The sequence below is a fragment of the Schistocerca nitens genome, chromosome 11 (assembly GCF_023898315.1).
Source record: "Schistocerca nitens isolate TAMUIC-IGC-003100 chromosome 11, iqSchNite1.1, whole genome shotgun sequence".
Classification (NCBI taxonomy): domain Eukaryota; kingdom Metazoa; phylum Arthropoda; class Insecta; order Orthoptera; family Acrididae; genus Schistocerca; species Schistocerca nitens.
Window position 1 is genome coordinate 179,942,081 of NC_064624.1, and position 13,866 is coordinate 179,955,946.

General features: G+C 44.2%; 1 non-coding gene across 1 annotated transcript; it reads right to left on the minus strand.

Annotated features, from left to right (window-relative positions):
- Positions 1 to 260: 260 nt before the first annotated feature.
- Positions 261 to 334, minus strand: Trnaa-agc (transfer RNA alanine (anticodon AGC)). Its single transcript has one exon. It is a non-coding gene; the product is annotated as a tRNA-Ala (tRNA).
- Positions 335 to 13,866: the final 13,532 nt, after the last annotated feature.

Consider the following 13,866-nt stretch of genomic DNA (forward strand, 5'->3'; position numbering starts at 1 on the left):
ACTCGGAAATTCACAAGAAATTATTCTACATCCACACGCGTCCCAGTGTCAACTGCATCACAGACGATACTTCCAAGCGCACCATTTGTAAGGTTCTCTTCCCATTCCGTACACATGAGGAGAAGGGTAAAGACACCTCAGTACATTTTGTAGTTACTCTCATCTTCTTCCAATCTGGACAGGAACGATACACAGGGGACTGTATAATGTTCCTAGATTCTACGATAATGACCGAAGCAGAAGAAATGAATTAAATTTTGTGCTGCGGCCGGGACTCGAACCCGGGCCTTTTTTGCTTGCTAGGCAGAAATGCTAACCATTACACCACCACAGCACGGTGTTTATTATTGCTGCACGAACTACCTAATCTGAGTGCCCTCGCAAGGAAACATTTAATTATAAGATCACCAAATGGTACAAGGACGTCCCATTACGTCCAATGCTGAGGTGCTTGCCAACATCGGAGAACCCTGGCAGTAGTGACAATTAGATACTACATGCAGCAATGATGAACAATGTGCTGTGGTGGTGTAATGGTTAGCACTTCTGCCTAGCAAGCAAGGAGACTCGGATTCGAGTCCCGGCCGCAGCATAAATTTTAATTCATTTCGTCTGCTTCGATCATTATCGTAGATAATAAAAAGAAACTTACATGTCTCAGGGAAACATTTAATTATAAGTTCCTAGTTTCATTACGTAACACTGGCTCTTCAGACTGTGGGAGTAGCCTATCCGCCGTTTAATCTTGCATCACCTATCAGTTCAGTTACTTCAGCATCTCCGTGACACGCCACCATTGGTCAAATGAACCCCTGACCCTTCGTTCTGCCCTTCTCTGTATATGTCCGATATTACATGTTAGCTTAGTACGAATCACGCAAGATTGGCCGTCCGCGGTGGTCTAGCGGTTCTAGGCGCTCAGTCCGGAACCGCGCGACTGCTACGGTGGCAGGTTCTAATCCTGCCTTGGGCATGGATGTGTGTGATGTCCTTAGGTTAGTTAGGTTTAAGTAGTTCTAAGTTCTAGGGGACTGATGACCGAAGAAGTTAAGTCCCATACTGCTCAGAGCCATTTGAACCATTTGAACGCAAGATTGTACACTGACTGCATTTTCCCAGTATGCCAGCAATGAAACGGAGTGTGCCTACAGCATTATCCACTGCTGTTCCTGTGTCATGGGACAACCACTAGATATTAAACGCAGACCTGAAATCTGGAGAACGTGCTGATGTTACACTGTAGGCGTCGTTTATGAAGGTATTTTTCAAAGTTCGACCATTACGGGCTGAAGTTTTTTTTGAAAAATGTTGCTATTAAGGCAATTTTGAAGCCAGACCTACGAAAACTGGTATTTTGGTTTGTCTGCGAGAAATAAAGAAATGCTTGTTTCTGCATTTTTTGAACTTTATCCCCTATAGGAGTGAAACAGTGGGTGAAAGTTTTGTTTGAAAACGAATAAAAAACTACTAAAATATTTTTAAAGTTACATCTATGAAAAGTGGTTCTTGAACTCTCTGTTAGAAATACGTATTTCAGTGTTTTTGGAAATTCAATCCCTTACAGGGTAAAATAGAGAGTGAATATTTTAAAGAAAATACGAGAGCTATTCAGAAAGTGGGGAACGTTTACGTCTGACGCCGCTAGGCGCGCGCCGATCGCGTATATTTTGGTGTGTGCTCAGAAGGCATCCATCCGTGACAGCGGCAACGTGTCTGCGCGTCTGGATTTTTCGATATTCGAATTTGAAATGTGCGCTGCAATCGAAAATCGCGCCAAATGTGAGGTGCGGTCTGTGATACGATTTAAAAAAAAAAAAAAAAAAAAAAAACTGAAACCTTTAGGAATTTATCGCGAACTGTGCGAAGTGTATGGAAACAACGTAATGAGTGAATGTTCCGTCCGCAAATTATGTATTCGGTTTAAAGATAGCCGAACCAACGTTCATGATGAAGAGAAGAGTGGACGCCCGAGCATTGACGATCTTGTCGCTAAAATTGACGGAACGATTCGTGAGCTTTCGCCTTCTTTTCCACAAGTTTCACGGTCTTTGTTGTTTGAAATTTTCACTCAAAAACTAAGCTAGCACAAATTTTGTCCACGATGGGTGCCCAAAATGCTTACAGTGCACCACAAAGAACAGCGAATGGGGGCAACGTTGACATTTCTGGAGGCCTACCGCAAACGTGGTGATTCGTTATCGGATCGAATAGTAACCGGTGACGAGACTTGGGTGAAACACGTCAGTTGCGAGACAAAATTACAGTCCATGGAGGGGGGGCACACAAGGTGCTCCCAAGAACCAAGAAAATGTTTGCGAACCTTGTCAGCAAGGAAGTTGATGGCGACTGTTTTGGGATAGGCAAGGTGTGCTTCTTATTTATTTTCTCGAACGTGGAGCAACCATAAATTCTGGACGGTACTGTCAAACTTTGCACGGCCTTAGAAGAGGAGTTCAACACAAACGCCGAGGAAAGCCGACTTCCAAATTTTTTTTTTTTTTTTTTTTTTTTTTTTTTTTTTTTTTTTTTTTTTTGCACGACAATGCCCGAGCTCACACGGTATACCGCACTAAACAACTCCTTAATTCACTCAAATTGGGAAGTTTTCCCTCATCCACCCTACAGCCCCGATCTTGCACCAAGCGACTTCCACTCGTTTCCCCAGATGAACAACTGGCTCGCAACGCAGCGCTTGGATGACGACGCAAAACTCCAGGCGGGCGTGGCTCACTGGCTGGAGTCTCAGGCGGCAGAAGTTTACGACGAAGGACTTTCAAAGCGTGTCCACCGCTATGATAATTGCCCCAGTATGTTTGGTGACTATGTGGAAGAGTAGTATGTCAGTCGCTCTTTCAGATGTATATAATAAAATGTATATCTTGTACATCTACATGATTACTCTGCAATTCACATTTAAGAGGGTTCATCGAACCACAATCATACTATCATTCTACCATTCCACTGCCGAACAGCGCGCGGGAAAAACGAACACCTAAACCTTTTTATTGAGCTCTGATTTCTCTTATTTTATTTTGATGATCATTCCTACCTATGTAGGTTCGGCTCAACAAAATATTTTCGCATTCGGAACAGAAAGTTGGTGACTGAAATTTCGTAAATAGATCTCGCCGCGACGAAAAACGTCTTTACTTTAATGACTTCCAACTCGCGTATCATATCTGCCACACTCTCTCCCCTATTACGTGATAATACAAAACGAGCTGCCCTTTTTTGCACCCTTTCGATGTCCTCCGTCAATCCCACCCGGTAAGGATCCCACACCGCGCAGCAATATTCTAACAGACGACGAACGAGTGTAGTGTAAGCTGTCTCTTTAGTGGACTTGTTGCATCTTCCGAGTTTCCTGCCAATGAAACGCAACCTTTGCCTCGCCTTCCCCTACAATATTATCTATGTGTTCTTTCCAACTGAAGTTGTTCGTAATTTTAACACCCAGGTACTTAGTTGAATTGAGAGCCTCGAGAATTGTACTATTTATCGAGTAATCGAATTCCGACGGATTTCTTTTGGAACTCGTGTGGATCACCTCATACTTTTCGTTATTTAGCGTCAACTGCCACCTGCCACACCATACAGCAATCTTTTCTAAATCGCTTTGCAACTGATACTGGTCTTCGGATGACGTTACTAGACGGTAAATTACAGCATCATCTGCGAACAACCTAAGAGAACTGCTCAGATTGTCACCCAGGTCATTTATATAGATCAGGAACAGCAGAGGTCCCAGGACGCTTCCCTGGGGAACACCTGATATCACTTCAGTTTTACTCGACGATTAGCCGTCTATTACTACGGACTGCGACCTGCCTGACTGCAAATCACGAATCCAGTCGCACAACTGAGACGATACCCCATAGGCCCGCAGCTGGATTAGAAGTCGCTTGTGAGCAACGGTGTCAATAGCTTTCCGGAAATCTAGAAATACGGAATCAACTTGAGATGCCCTGTCAATAGCGGCCATTACTTCGTTAGTTAGCCGGCCGTAGTGGCCGAGCGGTTCCAGGCGCTTCAGTCTGGAACCGCGCGACCGCTACGGTCGCAGGTTCGAATCCTGCCTCGGCCATGGATGTGTGTGACGTCCTTAGTTAGGTTTAAGTAGTTCTAGGGGACTGATGACCTCAGATGTTAAGTCCCATAGTGCTTAGAGCCATTTCAACCATTTATTTATCATTCCTTAAAAGCGGAAAATAACTTCAATTAAACACAGTTCAGTCCCTCATTCTGTACACTTATTCCATAATTACGCCACTTTTAAACTGCAAATGCTCTAAGAGTTGTCTTGAATATTCATGATTCTCTCTCAAGAGCCTTGATGTGGATAGACACGTACAGCAACCAATAATCAGAGTCGGAAGTGTGTGTGCAAAATCACAAGAAAACGTTTACTGCCACTAATTACAAGCAACGCAATTGACAGAGTAGTATTGCTAATATTTCCTGGAATGAAAGGCACTCAATGGGGGATGTTTCACATTTGAAAGAACGATCTCACTTCAGTAGTTAAGTTCATCGAAACAGAAACCAACCTCTCGTCTGACGAAGACAGTCTAAAGACGCAGTGGCAATTTGTCCAGGTCTGTTGACAATGATATTTTGAATTATCGCTATACTGACTGAAATGTAGTTCGGGCACCTGTGAACATAACAATACTTTTCTAAACACGAACTGTTACGGTACTGTGTGGCTACTTACATATTAATTACACTATTTATATTGTTATACAAAATCAAAGCCAACGGAAGAAAAACAAATGTAAAACATACTAATGACATGGCTGTTGATATACTTTCCGGGATGTGAGGTCGTGGTCCAAGAACTTTTCTGCTCCTTACGTTTCGTCCAGAACTGCGCTGGACTTCCTCAGAGGCGCTGCTCCGCTGAGTCTTGCCGACTCGGCCGACTGCAAGACTCAGCGGAGCAGCGCCTCTGAGGAAGTCCAGCGCAGTTCTGGACGAAACGTAAGGAGCAGAAAAGTTCTTGGACCACGACCTCACATCCCGAAAAGTATATCAACAGCCATGTCAACCGGTCGTGAAAGCCTTCATTCTACAATACTAATGACAGTCTTGTTTAAATGCAATTTTCTGTGTGGACAGATGTAACTTTTTCATACGGTGATAAGTAGCGGAAATCGCAAAAGTCGCAGAAGTACGAGGGTAATCCCGAAAGTAAGGTCTCCTATTTTTTAAATAAGTACATAGATCTGTTTATTTCTACAATGGTTTACATCTACAGCTTGAACATTTAGCTATTTTTCGACATAATCACCATATCTGTGCCGGCTGCCGTGGCCGTGCGGTTCTAGGCGCTTCAATCCGGAACCGCGGGACTGCTGCGGTCGCAGGTTCGAATCCTGCCTCGGGAATGGATGTGTGTGATGTCCTTAGGTTAGTTAGGTTTAAGTAGTTCTAAGTCTAGGGGGCTGATGACCTAAGATGTTAAGTCCGATAGTGTTCAAGCCATCACCATTTCTGTCAATGCATTTTTGTAGAAGCTGTGGCAGTTTTTGTATGCCGATGTCATACCAGTTCGCCGCCATGCTGTTCAGAAAGCTATCAACCTCTTCTTTCACCTCGTCTTCGGAGCTGAATCGCTTTCCGGCCAAATGTTCTTTTAACCTAGGGAACAGGTGATAGTCACGGGGCGCCAACTCAGGACTACACAGGGTGTTACAAAAAGGTACGGCCAAACTTTCAGGAAACATTCCTCACACACAAATAAAGAAAAGATGTTATGGGGACATGTGGCCGGAAACGCTTAATTTCCATGTTAGAGCTCATTTTAGTTTCGTCAGTACGTACTGTACTTCCTCGATTCACCGCCAGTTGGCCCACTTAAAGGAAGGTAATTTTGACTTCGGTGCTTGTGTTGACATGCGACTCATTGCTCTACAGTAGTAGCATCGAGCACAGCAGTACGTAGCATCAACAGGTTAGTGTTCATCACGAACGTGCAGTCAGTGCAATGTTTACAAATGCGGAGTTGGCAGATGCCCATTTGATGTACGGATTAGCACGGGGCAGTAGCCGTGGCGCGGTACGTTTGTATCGAGACAGATTTCCAGAACGAAGGTGTCCCGACAGTTAGACGTCGAAGCAAATGATCGGCGTCTTAGGGAGCACGGAACGTTCCAGCCTATGACTCGCGACTGGGGAAGACCTAGAACGACGAGGACACCTGCAATGGACGAGGCAATTCTTCGTACAGTTGACGATAACCCTAATGTCAGCGTCAGAGAAGTTGCTGCTGTACAAGGTAACGTTGACCACGTCACTGTATGGAGAGTGCTACGGGAGAACCAGTTGTTTCCGTACCACGTACAGCGTGTGCAGGCACTATCAACAGCTGATTGGCCTCCACGGGTACACTTCTGCGAATGGTTCATCCGACAATGTGTCAATCCTCATTTCAGTGCAAATGTTCTCTTTACGGATGAGGCTTCATTCCAATGATCAAATTGTAAATTTTCAGAATCAACATGTGTGGGCTGACGAGAATCCGCACGCAATTGTGCAATCACGTCATCAACACAGATTTTCTGTGAACGTTTGGGCAGGCATTGTCGGTGATGTCTCGATTGGGCCCCATGTTCTTCCACGTACGCTCAATGGAGCACGTTATCATGATTTCATACGGGATACTCTACCTGTGCTGCTAGAACAAGTACGACACAACATGTGGTTCATCACGATGGAGCTCCTGCACATTTCACTCGAAGTGTTCGTACTCTTCTCAACAACAGATTCGGTGACCGACGGATCGGTAGAGGCGGACCAATTCCGTGGCCTCCACGCTCTCCTGACCTCAACCCTCTTGACTTTCATTTATGGGGGCATTTGAAAGCTCTCGTCTACGCAACCCCGGTACCAAATGTAGAGACTCTTCGTGCTCGTATTGTGGACGGCTGTGATACAATACGCCATTCTCCATGGCTGCATCAGCGCATCAGAGATTCCGTGCGACGGAGGGTGGATGCACGTATCCTCGCTAATGGAGGAGATTTTGAACGTTTCCTGTAACAAAGTGTTTGAAGTCACGCTGGTACGTTCTGTTGCTGCGTGTTTCCATTCCATGATTAATGTGATCTGAAGAGAAGTAATAAAATGAGCTCTAACATGTAAAGTAAGCGTTTCCGGACACATGTCCACATAACATATTTTCTTTCTTTGTGTGTGAGGAATGTTTCCTGAAAGTTTGGCCGTACCTTTTTGTAACACCCTGTAGGTTGGGTGTGTGATTATGTTCTACTGAAACTGTTGCAGGAGGGCAACGACTTGCCGAGCGATGTGTGGGCGAGCGTTGTCACGGAGAATGTGTACGCCCTTGCTCAACATTCCTCTTCTCCCGTTCTGAATTCCCGTTTGAGTTTTTTTAAAGTCTCACAGTACCTGTCAGCGTTAAATGTGGTCCCAGCCATTCAGCTCCGACGACGAGGTGAAAGAAGAGGTTCATAACTTTATGAACAGCATGGCGGCGAGCTGGTATGACGTGGGTACACAAAAACTGCCACAGCTTCTACAAAAGTGCATCAACAGAAATGGTGATTATGTCGAAAAATAGCTAAATGTTGAAGCTGTAAACTGATGTAAACCATTTGTTACTTGTATATATAAAAATTATATATATTTTATTTTTAATTTATCAGCATGATTCTTTCTCTCAGGGATATTATCTTTTGCCGCTCGGGATTAGCCGAGCGGTCTCAGGCGCAGCAGTCACGGACTGTGCGGCTGGTCGCGGCGGAGGTTCGAGTCCTCCCTCGGGCATGGGTGTGTGTGTTTGTCCTTAGGATAATTTAGGTTAAGTAGTGTGTAAGTTTGGGGACTGATGACCTTAGCAGTTGACTCCCATAGGATTTCACACACATTTTTTAATTATCTTTTCTTATCACATTTACTTACGTGCATAAGTAAATATGAAACAGGTTCTTGAAGGGCCGCTGTTATTCATGTACCATCTTTAGATTTTGAACGTGATGACTAAAATATGGTTGCCGTTAACTGAATTCAATGTAATTTTGTTAATTTCTATTTATTGATTGCAAAGCAAGGCTCGAGAGAATTCCGATTGTTGCCGTGGAGCGGCCAAGGTAAAACTTCCTGAACTCGTGGAATGTGTATAATGTAAAAAATGTACTTCAACGTTTAATTATCTGCTGAAATTTAGAAATGTTCGTACAACGAAATCTCTCGCATTTACAGTTACTGTTAACGCTTTGAAAAATAAATTATTACTTCGGCGCGTAATGGCCGACCGGAGGATGCATCGGAAGATGAGCGTCCCGCAGCGCAAATTACTGAAAGAAATGCTTACTAAAAATAATCAACCGCTGCGACGATTTGAAGTGACAACTATTACAAAGAAATTCATTTTGGGATGACAATAATTAGTTCATTTTAGCAGAATACAGAAATCCTCTCTACTTTGACCATCATCAGTTATTTTGCTCCCCAAATAGCAAAACTCCTTTACTATTTTAAGTGTCTCATTTCCTAATCTAATTCCCTCAGCATCACCCGATTTCATTTGACTACATTCCATTATCCTCGTTTTGCTTTTGTTGATGTTCATCTTATATCCTCCTTTCAAGACCCTGTCCATTCCGTTCAACTGCTCTTCCAAGTCCTTTGCTGTCTCTGACAGAATTACAATGTCATCGGCGAACATGAAAGTTTTTATTTTTTCTCCATGGATTTTAATACCCACTCCGAATTTTTCTTTTGTTTCCTTCACTGCTTGCTCAATATAGAGATTGAATAACATCGGGGAGAGGCTACAACCCTGTCTCACTCCCTTCACAACCACTGCTTCCCGTTCGTGTCCCTCGACTCTTATAACTGCCATCTGGTTTCTGTACAAATTGTAAATAGCCTTTCGCTCCCTGTATTTTACCGCTGCCACCTTCAGAATTTGAAAGAGAGTATTCCAATCAACATTGTCAAAAGCTTACAACCGATAAAAATGTCAATATTTATGTGACGTACCGTCACACATTGTAGAAATAAACAGGTCTATGAACTTCGAATGTATTTGTATGGTGTGTAGCCATGTATGGATGTGAAACATGGACGATAAATAGTTTAGACAAGAAGAGAATAGAAGCTTTCGAAATGTGGTGCTACAGAAGAATGCTGAAGATTAGATGGGTAGATCACATAACTAATGAGGAGGTATTCAGATGGTTCAAATGGCTCTGAGGACTATGGGACTCAACTGCTGAGGTCATTAGTCCCCTAGAACTAGTTAAACCTAACCTAAGGACATCACAAATATCCATGCCCGAGGCAGGATTCGAACCTGCGACCGTAGCGGTCTTGCGGTTCCAGACTGCAGCGCCTTTAACCGCACGGCCACTTCGGCCGGCGAGGAGGTATTGAATAGAATTGGGAAGGAGTTTGTGGCACAACTTGACTAGAAGAAGGGATCGGTTGGTAGGACATGTTCTGAGACATCGAGGGATCACCAATGTAGTGCTGGAGGGCAGCGTGGAGGGTAAAAATCGTAGAGTGGGACCAAGAGCACTGGGAGATGAAGAAGCTTGCACAGGATAGAGTAGCATGGAGAGCTGCATCAAACCAGTCTCAGGACTGAAGACAAGAACAACAACATGATGAACTTTCGAGAAAATAGGTGGCCTTTCTTTCGGGATCACCCTCGTAGCAGCAATCGCAGAAATCGTGGAGGGATACAATACCTGGATTCGTTAACTGTGACAAATCACAGTTATGAATAACAGATACTGAAAAGTAGCATTCACAGAAATCAGTGATATCGGAAAATCGCAGTTTAGCCCATCATTGGTCTACAGTGAACTGAACTGACACAATGCAGTGCGAGGTCGACCTGGCTGGTATAGCGCGGGCGGCGGAACTTAGTGGGTACGGCTTCCCGCCAAACGCCCCCTCCGTCTGCTGGGCCTCTCTCTCTCTCTCTCTCTCTCTCTCTCTCTCTCTCTCTTTCTGCCCTTCCCCGCCACCTCCTTTCTCGGCAGCAACGTAACTCTCCGCTCCTTGCAGCGCGCTGACCTTCAAGACTCCCGCGCAACTGTGCCGCCGCCGCCCCCCCCCCCCCCCCCCCCGCGCAACCAACATGGGTTTCTGCACCTACCCACCACTTTCGTACTCTGCTAACCACCTCATGGTGTGTGGCGGTGGGTACTTCTGCAACCACTGTCACTGCGCCCAGTTCCCTGTTCCATTCTCCATAACTGCCTGCGTTGAACCACTCTGGTATAAACTTCCGTGGCACCTCTAATGTAAGCGAAACACAGCTCTTATAGCTTCAGTGTACCGTAGGTCTCTAGAAGAGCGAAGCGTTCCTATCGATTGGAAGAAAGCGCAGGTCGTTTTGCTGTTCGCCGCCCGCGGTGGCCGAGCTGTTCTAGATGCTTCAGTCCGGAGCCGCGCGACCGCTATGGTCACAGGTTCGAATCCTGCATCGGGCATTGATGTGTGTGCGTGTGTCCTTAGGTTAGTTAGATTGAAGTAGTTCTAACCAGGGAACATCCCCATCGCACCCCCCTCAGGTTTAGTTATAAGTTCGCACAGTGGATAAGCCTTGAAAAACCGTACACAGATCAATCGAGAAAACCAGAAGAAGTTGTGTGGAACTATGAAAAAGATAAGCAAAATATACAAACTGAGTAGTCCATGTGCAAGATAGGCAACATCAAGGATAGTGTGAGGTCAGGAGCGCCGTGGTCCCGTGAGCAGCTGCGGAACGAGAGGTCTTTGGTTCAAGTCTTCCCTCGAGTGAAAAGTTTACTTTCTTTATTTTCGCAAAGTTATGATCTGTCCGTTCGTTCATTGACGTCTCTGTTCACTGTAATAAGTTTAGTGTCTGTGTTCAAAAAATGGTTCAAATGGCTCTGAGCACTATGGGACTTAACTACTGAGGTCATCAGTCCCCTAGAACTTAGAACTACTTAAACCTAACTAACCTAAGGACATGACACACATCCATGCCCGAGGCAGGATTCGAACCTGCGACCGTAGCGGTCACGCGGTTCCAAACTAAAGCGCTTAGAACCGCACGGCCACACCGGCCGGCAGTGTCTGTGTTTTGCGACCGCAAACCGTGCGATTAGTAGACGAAAGGACGTGCTTCTCCAATGAAGTCGCGAGCTATATTTGCTGGATTCATATTGCCCACGGAATACATCTCACGTATTTAACGCACTCCCGTCCAAAGTAGCGAACAGTCAACTGCCAGCCAGGGAGCCTCGTTAGCAGGAATACTCTCTCTTCCGTGCTCTGTAGTCGACTGACGTCGTGTGTTTCGATGTTACAGCGCAGTTACCTCGCATCGGACGGACGGACACATAATAGTTGTCTGAAAATAAAAAAATTAAGTTTTTCACTCGAGGAAAGACTTGAACCACGGACCTCTCATTCCGCAGCTGCTCACGCTAACAACGGGACCACGGCGCTCCTGAGCTTACATTGTCCTTGATGTTGCCTATCTTGCGCTTGGACTACTCAGTTTGTATATTTTGCTTATTTTTTTCATAGTTCCACACAACTTCTTCCTGTTTTCTCGATTGATCTGTGTTCAGTTTTTCAAGCCCTATCCACTGTGGAGAAAAAAAAACTGCCGTTCTACGGATCGGAGCGTGGAATGTCAGATCACTTAATCGGGCAGGTAGGTTAGAAAATTTAAAAAGGGAAATGGATAGGTTAAAGTTAGATATAGTGGGAATTAGTGAAGTTCGGTGGCAGGAAGAACAAGACTTTTGGTCAGGTGATTACAGGGTTATAAATACAAAATCAAATAGGGGTAATGCAGGAGTAGGTTTAATAATGAATAAAAAAATAGGAGTGCGGGTTAGCTACTACAAACAGCATAGTGAACGCATTATTGTGGCCAAGATAGACACAAAGCCCATGCCTACTACAGTAGTACAAGTTTATATGCCAACTAGCTCTGCAGATGATGAAGAAATTGATGAAATGTATGACGAGATAAAAGAAATTATTCAGGTAGTGAAAGGAGACGAAAAATTAATAGTCATGGGTGACTGGAATTCGTCAGTAGGAAAAGGGAGAGAAGGAAACATAGTAGGTGAATATGGATTGGGGGGAAGAAATGAAAGAGGAAGCCGCCTTGTAGAATTTTGCACAGAGCATAACTTAATCATAGCTAACACTTGGTTCAAGAATCATGAAAGGAGGCTGTATACATGGAAGAAGCCTGGAGATACTGACAGGTTTCAGATAGATTATATAATGGTAAGACAGAGATTTAGGAACCAGGTTTTAAATTGTAAGACATTTCCTGGGGCAGATGTGGATTCTGACCACAATCTATTGGTTATGAACTGCAGATTGAAACTGAAGAAACTGCAAAAAGGTGGGAATTTAAGGAGATGGGCCCTGGATAAACTGAAAGAACCAGAGGTTGTAGCGAGTTTCAGCGAGAGCATAAGGGAACAATTGACGGGAATGGGGGAAAGAAATACAGTAGAAGAAGAATGGGTAGCTCTGAGGGATGAAGTGGTGAAGGCAGCAGACGAACAAGTAGGTAAAAAGAAGAGGGCTAATAGAAATCCTTGGGTAACAGAAGAAATATTGAATTTAATTGATGAAAGGAGAAAATATAAAAATGCAGTAAATGAAGCAGGCAAAAAGGAATACAAACGACTCAAAAATGAAATCGACAGGAAGTGCAAAATGGCTAAGCAGGGATGGCTAGAGGACAAATGTAAGGATGTAGAGGCTTGTCTCACTAGGGGTAAGATAGATACTGCCTACAGGAAAATTAAAGAGACCTTTGGAGAGAAGAGAACCACTTGTATGAATACAAAGAGCTCAGATGGCAACCCAGTTCTAAGCAAAGAAGGGAAAGCAGATAGGTGGAAGGAGTATATAGAGGGTTTATACAAGGGCGATGTACTTGAGGACAATATTATGGAAATGGAGGAGGATGTAGATCAAGACGAAATGGGAGATAAGATACTGCGTGAAGAGTTTGACAGAGCACTGAAAGACCTTAGTCAAAACAAAGCCCCGGGAGTAGACAACATTCCATTAGAACTACTGATGGCCTCAGGAGAGCCAGTCATGACAAAACTCTACCATCTGGTGAGCACGATGTATGAGACAGGCGAAATACCCTCAGACTTCAAGAAGAATATAATAATTCCAATCCCAAAGAAAGCAGGTGTTGACAGATGTGAAAATTACCGAACTATCAGTTTAATAAGTCACAACTGCAAAATACTAACGCGAGTTCTTTACAGACGAATGGAAAAACTGGTAGAAGCCGACCTCGGGGAGGATCAGTTTGGATTCCGTAGAAATGTTGGAACACGTGAGGCAATACTGACCTAACGACTTATCTTGGAAGAAAGATTAAGAAAAGGCAAACCTACGTTTCTAGCATTTGTAGACTTAGAGAAAGCTTTTGACAATGTTGACTGGAATACTCTCTTTCAAATTCTGAAGGTGGCAGGGGTAAAATACAGGGAGCGAAAGGCTATTTACAATTTGTACAGAAACCAGATGGCAGTTATAAGAGTCGAGGGGCATGAAAGGGAAGCAGTGGTTGGGAAAGGAGTGAGACAGGGTTGTAGCCTCTCCCCGATGTTATTCAATCTGTATATTGAGCAAGCAGTAAAGGAAACAAAAGAAAAATTCGGAGTAGGTATTAAAATTCATGGAGAAGAAGTAAAAACTTTGAGGTTCGCCGATGACATTGTAATTCTGTCAGAGTCAGCAAAGGACTTGGAAGAGCAGTTGAACGGAATCGACAGTGTCTTGAAAGGAGGATATAAGATGAACATCAACAAAAGCAAAACGAGGATAATGGAATGTAGTCGAATTTTGTCGGGTGATTCTGAGTTAATT